Source organism: Syngnathus floridae, chromosome 12 (assembly GCF_059516105.1).
Source record: "Syngnathus floridae isolate MCC-2025c chromosome 12, RoL_Sflo_1.0, whole genome shotgun sequence".
NCBI lineage: Eukaryota > Metazoa > Chordata > Actinopteri > Syngnathiformes > Syngnathidae > Syngnathus > Syngnathus floridae.
Genome location: NC_142424.1, coordinates 1,818,272 through 1,827,374, shown reverse-complemented (window position 1 = coordinate 1,827,374; position 9,103 = coordinate 1,818,272). Strand labels below are relative to the sequence as shown.

Sequence of the window (9,103 nt, the reverse complement as noted above, 5' to 3'; positions counted from 1 at the left end):
TATATATATACAGTATATATATATATATAGTATATATATATACAGTATATATACTGTATATATATACAGTATATATACTGTATATATATACAGTATATATACTATATATATACAGTATATATATACTGTATATATACAGTATATATATACTGTATATAAAGACAGTAGGGTAGGGGGCGGGGCTTCGCCCCGCCCCTTACTCTACTGTCTTTTTGTAGGGCAGGGGGTGGGGCTTCGCCCCTACCCTACCCTACTGTCTTTTTGTAGGGCAGGGGGCGGGGCCATTTCGATTGGGGCGGGGCCAGCTGCATCGCCCCGCCCCCTACTGTCTTTTTGTAGGGCAGGGGGCGGGGCCATTTCGATGGGGGCGGGGCCAGCTGCATCGCCCCGCCCACTTGCGGGCGGGGCCACACTGGGCGTTTACACATAAATAAATGCGTCGACATGTAACCTATATGCATGTATTCAGACGCTTACAAAAGTGGGCCGGAGAAAGTTCCCACCACTGGGATCGAACCAGGGACGTACGGTGCATGAGGCCGTGTCACGAACCGGTCGGCCAGCGTGACGTGACAGCTGGCGGCCGCCAGTTCTGTTTTGTACTTACCCAGCGCGCGCGGAGCGCAATACTGAACGTCTACGAATGACTCGAAGTGAAAGCGGGGTCACTGCCGAGCTCGCCACGCTTGGCGAGTGGCTCCGTCGCTGCGCTCGAACACCTGAGATCCAGGGTTCGATTCCCCACCCCTGCTGCCTGCGCCGCCTGCGCCGCTGCTCCCGGTGCCGCCTGCGCCCCCTGCTGTCCACACCGCGCTGCGAAGCACACAATGCGCAGACTATGAAGGAGGTAACGCTTGTCAATACTCCCTCCGTGGAGCAAATATATAATCAATAACTTTTTCTACACTTTAGTAAGTTTTTTTAAACTTTTTGTAACTTAATATTCTAGGCTGTTCTAAAACACCATCTGGTATGCTTGATACACATTAGAGATGTAAAAAAAAAAAAAAACCATTCCATCATTTACTTTATATGGTGTACCGGCACAAAGGTTTGCAGTGCTGAGGACATGAGGAGACCTAGAAAGAAGCATTGCTTGGTTTGGAAGTTTATTATGCAAATGAATTTGCTTTGTACATTTTAGAGACATGCACATCGACGAGATAGCGGCAGTACCTATGCGTTAGGTTGCTTTGTGCAAAACAAACCGCAAAAGACGGGTCACGTTGACCCAGCTGTCTAATTAGGGCGCCTATCATTTGTAATGTAGTTGTTTCAAGTTAAAAATTATTGCATACAGTTCAATGGAGCGTCAGACAGGTTGAGGCAAATATTGTGTATTAGGTTGCTTTGGGCAAAACAACGAAAGACGCGTCGCATTGACCCAGCACCAAACAGCTGGAGGCAAATACGCTGCCACCCGGTGGTAGCACTTGGAATTCATCTAGCCTGTCTGATATGGTCAATTTCATGAGGATGCTAGTATTAAGACGACCACTCTGGCCTTTACTTCACTCTGAACTGGGTGGTACCACCCAGTACATGTACCGAGGCTGGCCGTGTAGTTACGCAACTGCGCTTTGAATTGAAAGCTAAGGTCCTGGAAGTTACACGCTATGTTTATACATTCAATTGACTATAGCAGCAACCTGGACTGGACAGCAGCAGCCTTCTTTGTAGTCAGACAGCCAATGGGGACGCCAAGCCCTGCAGCAAAACATGCAAGAAGTTTCACATTCAAGAGATGCACCATCGATTGAGCCACATCCCGAATGATGACTGACACCAAAGTTGACTTTATTTACAAGACCACCAACAGGAAGCAAACACACCACTGTTGATTTTATTCACAAGTATGCCCACATGATGCATGACGATTCAAAAACGAAAAAATGTCTCTGACCACATTAAAACAGCTTTTACTCGTACAGAAAAATGTACCAACATTCTGCAAGATTCTGAGTTCGGTGGCCGTTTTAAAGCAGGGTTGCCAAAGATGACTTACTGATCGCAACAGACACCGTTTGTACACTTGTCGTTTGCATCTATGGGTGTCTGGCTACTTGGCTTTTGTCAACAATTTAGAATGCATCCAGCTTTTCTTTGTGTAGTTAAAAAAAATAAAATAAAAAGCCTGACACTGCATATTTAACAAGTCAATTTTGTTTCAGCCTAACTTTACAATTGTCTTGTCATTGAGAATGTCTCAAATGATTCCAGTTTGTATGCACGATAGACTGCCAATGCCAATGTTTAAAATGGACCACTTGAATTCAGTTCACAGTTTAATTGCAGTTCAGTGGTACACACACACAATTACAGTACAAACAGTTCATTTCATGATTAAAAAAACAACAGTAAAACAACAATATTGCAAAATGACGCGGCGCAAAACAAAACATAAAAAAAAAAGAAAAACAAACAATACAAAACAAACAATACAATACAATACATACAATACAATACATACAATACATACAATACATACAACACATACAATACAATACATACAATACAATACATACAATACATACAAAACAAAAAAAAGAAAAAAACAAAAGAAAAACAAAACAAAAAAACAAAAGAAAAAACAAACAATACAAACAATACATACAATACATACAAAACAAAAAACAAAACAAACAATACAATACATACAATACATACGATACAATACATACAATACATACAATACATACAAAACAAAAAAACAAAAAACAAAACAAAACATAAAAAAAAAGAAAACCAAACAATACAGAACAAACAATACATACAATACAATACATACAATACATACAAAACAAAAAAGAAAAAACAAATGAAATAAACAAAAAAAACAAAACAATACATACAATACAATACATACAAAACAAAAACAAAAAATACATACAATACATACAATACAATACATACAAAACAAAAAACCAAAAACAAAACAAACAATACAATACATACAATACATACAATACAATACAATCAATACAAACAATACAATCAATACAATACATACAATACAAGACAAACAATACAATACATACAATACATACAAACAATACATACAAACAACACAATACAAATACAATACAAACAATACAATACATACAATACCATACAATACAATACCATACAATACAATACCTACAATACAATACCTACAATACAATACATACAATACATACAATACAATACATACAATACAATACATACAAAACAAAAAACCAAAAACAAAACAAACAATACAATACAAACAATACATACAAACAATACAATACAAACAATACATACAAACAATACATACAAACAATACAAACAATACAATACATACATACAATACAATACATACAATACAAAAAAACAAAACAAAAAAGAAAACAAAACAAAAAAAACAAAACAAAAAACAAAACAAAACAATACATACAATACAATACACACAATACATACAATACATACAAAACAAAAAACAAAAAAAACAAAAACAAACAATACAATACATACAATACATACAATACAATACAATACATACAATACAAACAATACATACAATACAATACATACAATACAATACATACAATACAATACATACAATACAATACATACAATACAATACATACAAAACAATACAATACAATACAATCAATACAATACATACAATACAAGACAAACAATACATTACATACAATACAATACATACAATACATACAAACAATACATACAAACAATACATACAAACAATACAATACAAACACAATACAAACAATACAATACAAACAATACCATACAATACAATACCATACAATACAATACATATAATACAATACAATACATACAATACATACAAACAATACATACAATACAATACATACAAACAATACAATACATACATACAATACATACAAACAATACATACAAACAATACAATACAAACAATACAAACAATACAATACATACATACAATACATACAATACAAAAAAACAAAACAAAAAAGAAAACAAAACAAAAAAAACAAAACACAAAACAAAACAATACATACAATACAATACACACAATACATACAATACATACAAAACAAAAAACAAAAAAAAACAAAAACAAACAATACAATACATACAATACAATACATACAATACATACAATAGAATACATACAATACATACAATACAAACAATACATACAATACAAACAATACATACAATACAAACAATACATACAATACATACAATACAAACAATACAAACAATACAAACAATACAAACAATACAAACAATACAATACAATACATACAATACAATACAATACATACAATACAATACATACAATACAATACATACAATACAATACATACAATACATACAATACAATACAATATAAAAAAACAAAAAAAAGAAGAAAACAAAACAAAAAAAACAAAACAAAAAACAAAACAATACATACAATACAATACACACAATACAATACATACAGTACATACAAAACAAAAAACAAAACAAAAAAAACCAAAAAATAAAAAATACATACAATACAATGCATACAATACAATACATACAATACAATACATACAATACAATACAATACATACAAAAAACAAAAAACAAAACAAAACAAAAAACAACAAACCAAAAACAAAACAAAACAATACATACATACAATACATACAATACAAAAAAATCTGAAGTCCGGATAAGCGGTGGATGGCTGGGTGGCTGGCTGGATGGGTGGCTGGATGGATGGGTGGATGGATGGGTGGGTGGATGGATGGGTGGGTGGGTGGGTGGATGGGTGAACAAAAAACAAAACACAAAAAACAAAACAAACAATACAATACATACAAACAATACATACAATACAATACAATACAAACAATACAATACAAACAATACATACAAACAATACAATACAAACAATACAATACAAACAATACAATACAAACAATACAATACAAACAATACAAATACAATACATACAATACATACATACAATACAATACATACAATACAATACAATACATACAATACAAAAAAACAAAAAACAAAACAAAAAAGAAAACAAAACAAAAAAAACAAAACAAAAAACAAAACAATACATACAATACAATACACACAATACATACAAAACAAAAAACAAAACAAAAAACAAAACAAAACAATACATACAATACAATACACACAATACATACAAAACAAAAAACAAAACAAAAAAAAACAAAAAACAATACATACAATACAATACATACAATACAAACAATACATACAATACATACAATACAATACATACAATACATACAATACAATACATACATACAATACATACAATACAAAAAAAAAAAAAAAAAACAATACATACAATACACACAATACAATACATACAGTACATACAAAACAAAAAACAAAACAAAACAAAAAACAAAAAAATAAAAATAAAATAATACATACAATACAATACAATACATACAATACAATACATAATACAATACATACAATACAATACATACAATACATACAATACATACAATACGATACATACAATACATACAATACATACAATACAAAAAAAACAAAAAAAACAAAACAAAAAAAACCAACAAAAAACAATACATACAATACAATACAATACACACAATACAATACATACAATGCAAAAAAAACAAAACAAAAAAAACCAACACAAAACAATACATACAATACAATACACACAATACAATACATACAAAACAAAAAACAAAAAAAAAACTAAAAAACAATACATACAATACATACAATACAAAAAAAAACAAAAAAAACAAAAAAAAAATACATACAATACAATACAATACATACAATACATACATACAAAACAAAAAAACCAAAACCACAACCAAAAAAAACAACAAAAAAACAATACATACAATACATATAATACAATACATACAATACATACAATACAATACATACATACAATACATACAATACAAAAAAAAAAAAAAACAATACATACAATACACACAATACAATACATACAGTACATACAAAACAAAAAACAAAACAAAACAAAAAACAAAAAAATAAAAACAAAATAAAACATACAATACATTACAATACATACAATACATACAATACAATACATACAATACATACAATACATACAATACGATACATACAATACATACAATACAATACATACAATACATACAAAACAAAAAACAAACCAAAACAAACAATACAAAACAATACATACATACAATACAAAAAAAACAAAAAACAAAACAAAAACAAAACAAAAAAATACATACAATACAATACATACAAAAAAAACAAAAAACAAAAAAAAAAAACCAAAAAACAAAAAAAAACAATACATACAATACAATACATACAATACATATAATACAATGCATACAATACAATACATACAATACAATAGATACAAAACAAAAAACAAAACAAGAAAAACAAAAAACAAAACAAAAAACAAAACAAACAATACATACAAATCTTGGGATTTCCTGGGTTGAGCTGGATGAAGTGGCTGGAGAGAGGAAAGTCTGGGAGTCCCTCCTAAAGCTGCTGCCGCCGCAATCCGACGTCCGGATAAGCGGTGGATGGCTGGGTGGCTGGATGGATGGGTGGCTGGGTGGATGGATGGGTGGGTGGATGGGTGGGTGGGTGGATGGGTTGGATGGCTGGGTGGATGGATGGGTTGGATGGGTGGGTGGCTGGATGGGTTGGATGGGTGGGTGGCTGGATGGGTTGGGTGGATGGGTTGGATGGACGGGTGGGTGGACGGACGGATGGATGGATTGACATAGAACACATACAATACCCTGCCATACGCTACCATACACACAATGCATACAATACAATACATACAATACAATACCATACAATATCATACCATACTATATGCTCTGCATCTGGGAGTTACAATTATAGACATTGAGTAGAGTGGCAATGGCATGATATTTTTGCAACAATTACACATACCAACTCCAGTTTTATATTTAAAATATGTATACAATTATCAGTATATTGTAATGAGTTATAATAATTACAAAAGTATCCGAATTATAATAATTTAATTTTATCATCCATCAACTCACTCAAAAATGTCGGCATGAATCGAGCAGTCGACTAAACGGGAGAAAATCACGCTCGCAAATGTTTGTTGCATAACGGAAGGCGGGCGGGCGGGCGCCATCTTGGAATAGATTTGAACATGACGTAACAAATTTGTCACATTCATCAGTTTGCATAACACGGAAATAGCACACTATATGTAATGCAACATTGTTAATTTGACGAAACACAACGCCAAAGAGGTTTGAAATACTGTAGCGGCAAAACGACAGTCGCGGTGGCCGGGACGAGTGTGAAAAGATTTTCAAGATATTTGTTCGCATCAAACAAACAAGGCGTCCGTCGTGAGAAACGGCAATGAACGACAAACATTTGATAGCTTACCCGAGAAACCGCCACACGGTCGGTGGCGCCTGCATTTGATAACTCGCCTTGAATCCTGCAACAAAAAAACAAGGCGTCCGTCGTGAGAAACGGCAATGAACGACAAACATTTGATAGCTTACCCGAGAAACCGCCACACGGTCGGTGGCGCCTGCATTTGATAACTCGCCTTGAATCCTGCAACAAACAAACAAGGCGTCCGTCGTGAGAAACGCCAATGAACGACAAACATTTCCTAGCATGTTAGCTTACCTGAGAAACCGCCCGCTGCGCGGGTGATTGCACCGGTATTTGACAACTTCCCCAATTCACCCGAAGACATGACGTCACATCCGTCAATTCAAATCTTCCTCGCCTGCTCGTCCAATGGTGCTTTGCACACTAGCGTACCACGTGACAGGCCACTTCACACGCGGGCGGTTGCACCTGTCGCTCACCTCAAGACTGAAAACTGCCTTCAAAAACCTAAGTGCCACTTTGCCCGCCTCCTACCTCTGCCCAAATTCAGTCTGACCAATCACAGCGCAACTGAAATTGGCTTGACCACGCCCACCTCTCCGACAGGCAAGACTGAAACCTGCCTTCAAAAAAAAAAAAAAAAAAGTCACAAACTTTATGCAGAAGTGAGTGAAAATCGACAAAGTACAGCTCGCGGGTAAGGTCGGGTCCCGAACCATGGTTCCATCGTGTTAGAGGCAATGACGTTTACCACTTGACCAAAGACTCGTGTCCATGACAGTGACAGAAGGGCAACCAACGCTCACCTCAAGACTGAAAACCCAAATAGTGTTGGCTCGTGAGTGAACGATTCGTTCAAAGAGATTCTAAAGATTCAGTTCACCTAAAAGAACTGGAATGCACATCAGTACTTGGGGAGCTTCCGTAGTTGGTCTTTTAGCAGGCCCCGCCCACAAGTACCTCCACATTGGGTCACGTGACTAACAGCTATTTACATACAATAAAATAAAGTATGAAAACGTTATTAAAAAACACACACAAAATCATACATACACAAGACCAATGCCGCTGGAACGAGCTGGACTAAAGGAAGACATCCGTTTAAATTTGGTCAGTTTTAAGAAATAAGGAAATCATGAATATTAAAAGAGGATTTTTTTTTTAAACGACAAAGACGACAAACATTTGCTAGCATGCTCGCTTACCTGAGAAACCGTCCGCCGCCGCCGGCCCGCGCTCGGTGGCACCTGCATATGATAACTCCCCTTGAGCGAGCACACCTGTCTTCAATTGACCTAAAGCCCTGACGTCATATCCGTCGATTCAAATCTTCTTCTCCTGATCGTCCAACGGCGCTCGGCACACTGACGCCACCAGGTGGTCGCCTGTCATGGTGACTACTGTGGAAAGGCTTGCTTCGGACTATCCGTTGAAACTTTCAACACCGAACATGTTTGGATGGAGGATGCCCTATCAATATGACCAAATCTCCTTTGGTTCCCGAGCAGGCTCTGGTCGAGTGGTTAATGCCATTGCCTTCAATCAAATGAAAATATTTGTATCGAGTATACTTTTGTTGTGCAATTAACCCTTTATTTATTTATTCTCTTTTTTTTTTTAACCTCGTGTAGTGTACCTACACATATTGTCATATAAAATGTCTGATTTTTATGTTTTAATTGGCGAATATAAAAACAAGGAATAAGACGCC

At 34.8% G+C, this 9,103-nt stretch overlaps 1 long non-coding RNA gene across 11 annotated transcripts; it reads right to left on the bottom strand.

The window, feature by feature from the left end:
- Positions 1-1,096: 1,096 nt before the first annotated feature.
- On the bottom strand, positions 1,097-8,698 carry LOC148389410 (uncharacterized). Of its 11 annotated transcripts, none has more exons than XR_015861908.1 (7): positions 8,598-8,683; positions 8,276-8,379; positions 8,109-8,205; positions 7,687-8,015; positions 7,557-7,611; positions 7,435-7,489; positions 1,097-1,707 (listed from the first exon to the last, which is right to left on the bottom strand). It is a non-coding gene; the product is annotated as an uncharacterized LOC148389410 (long non-coding RNA). The 11 variants fall into 11 exon arrangements; XR_015861913.1 differs by having other exon boundaries at positions 7,687-8,011; XR_015861911.1 differs by having other exon boundaries at positions 8,109-8,198.
- Positions 8,699-9,103: the final 405 nt, after the last annotated feature.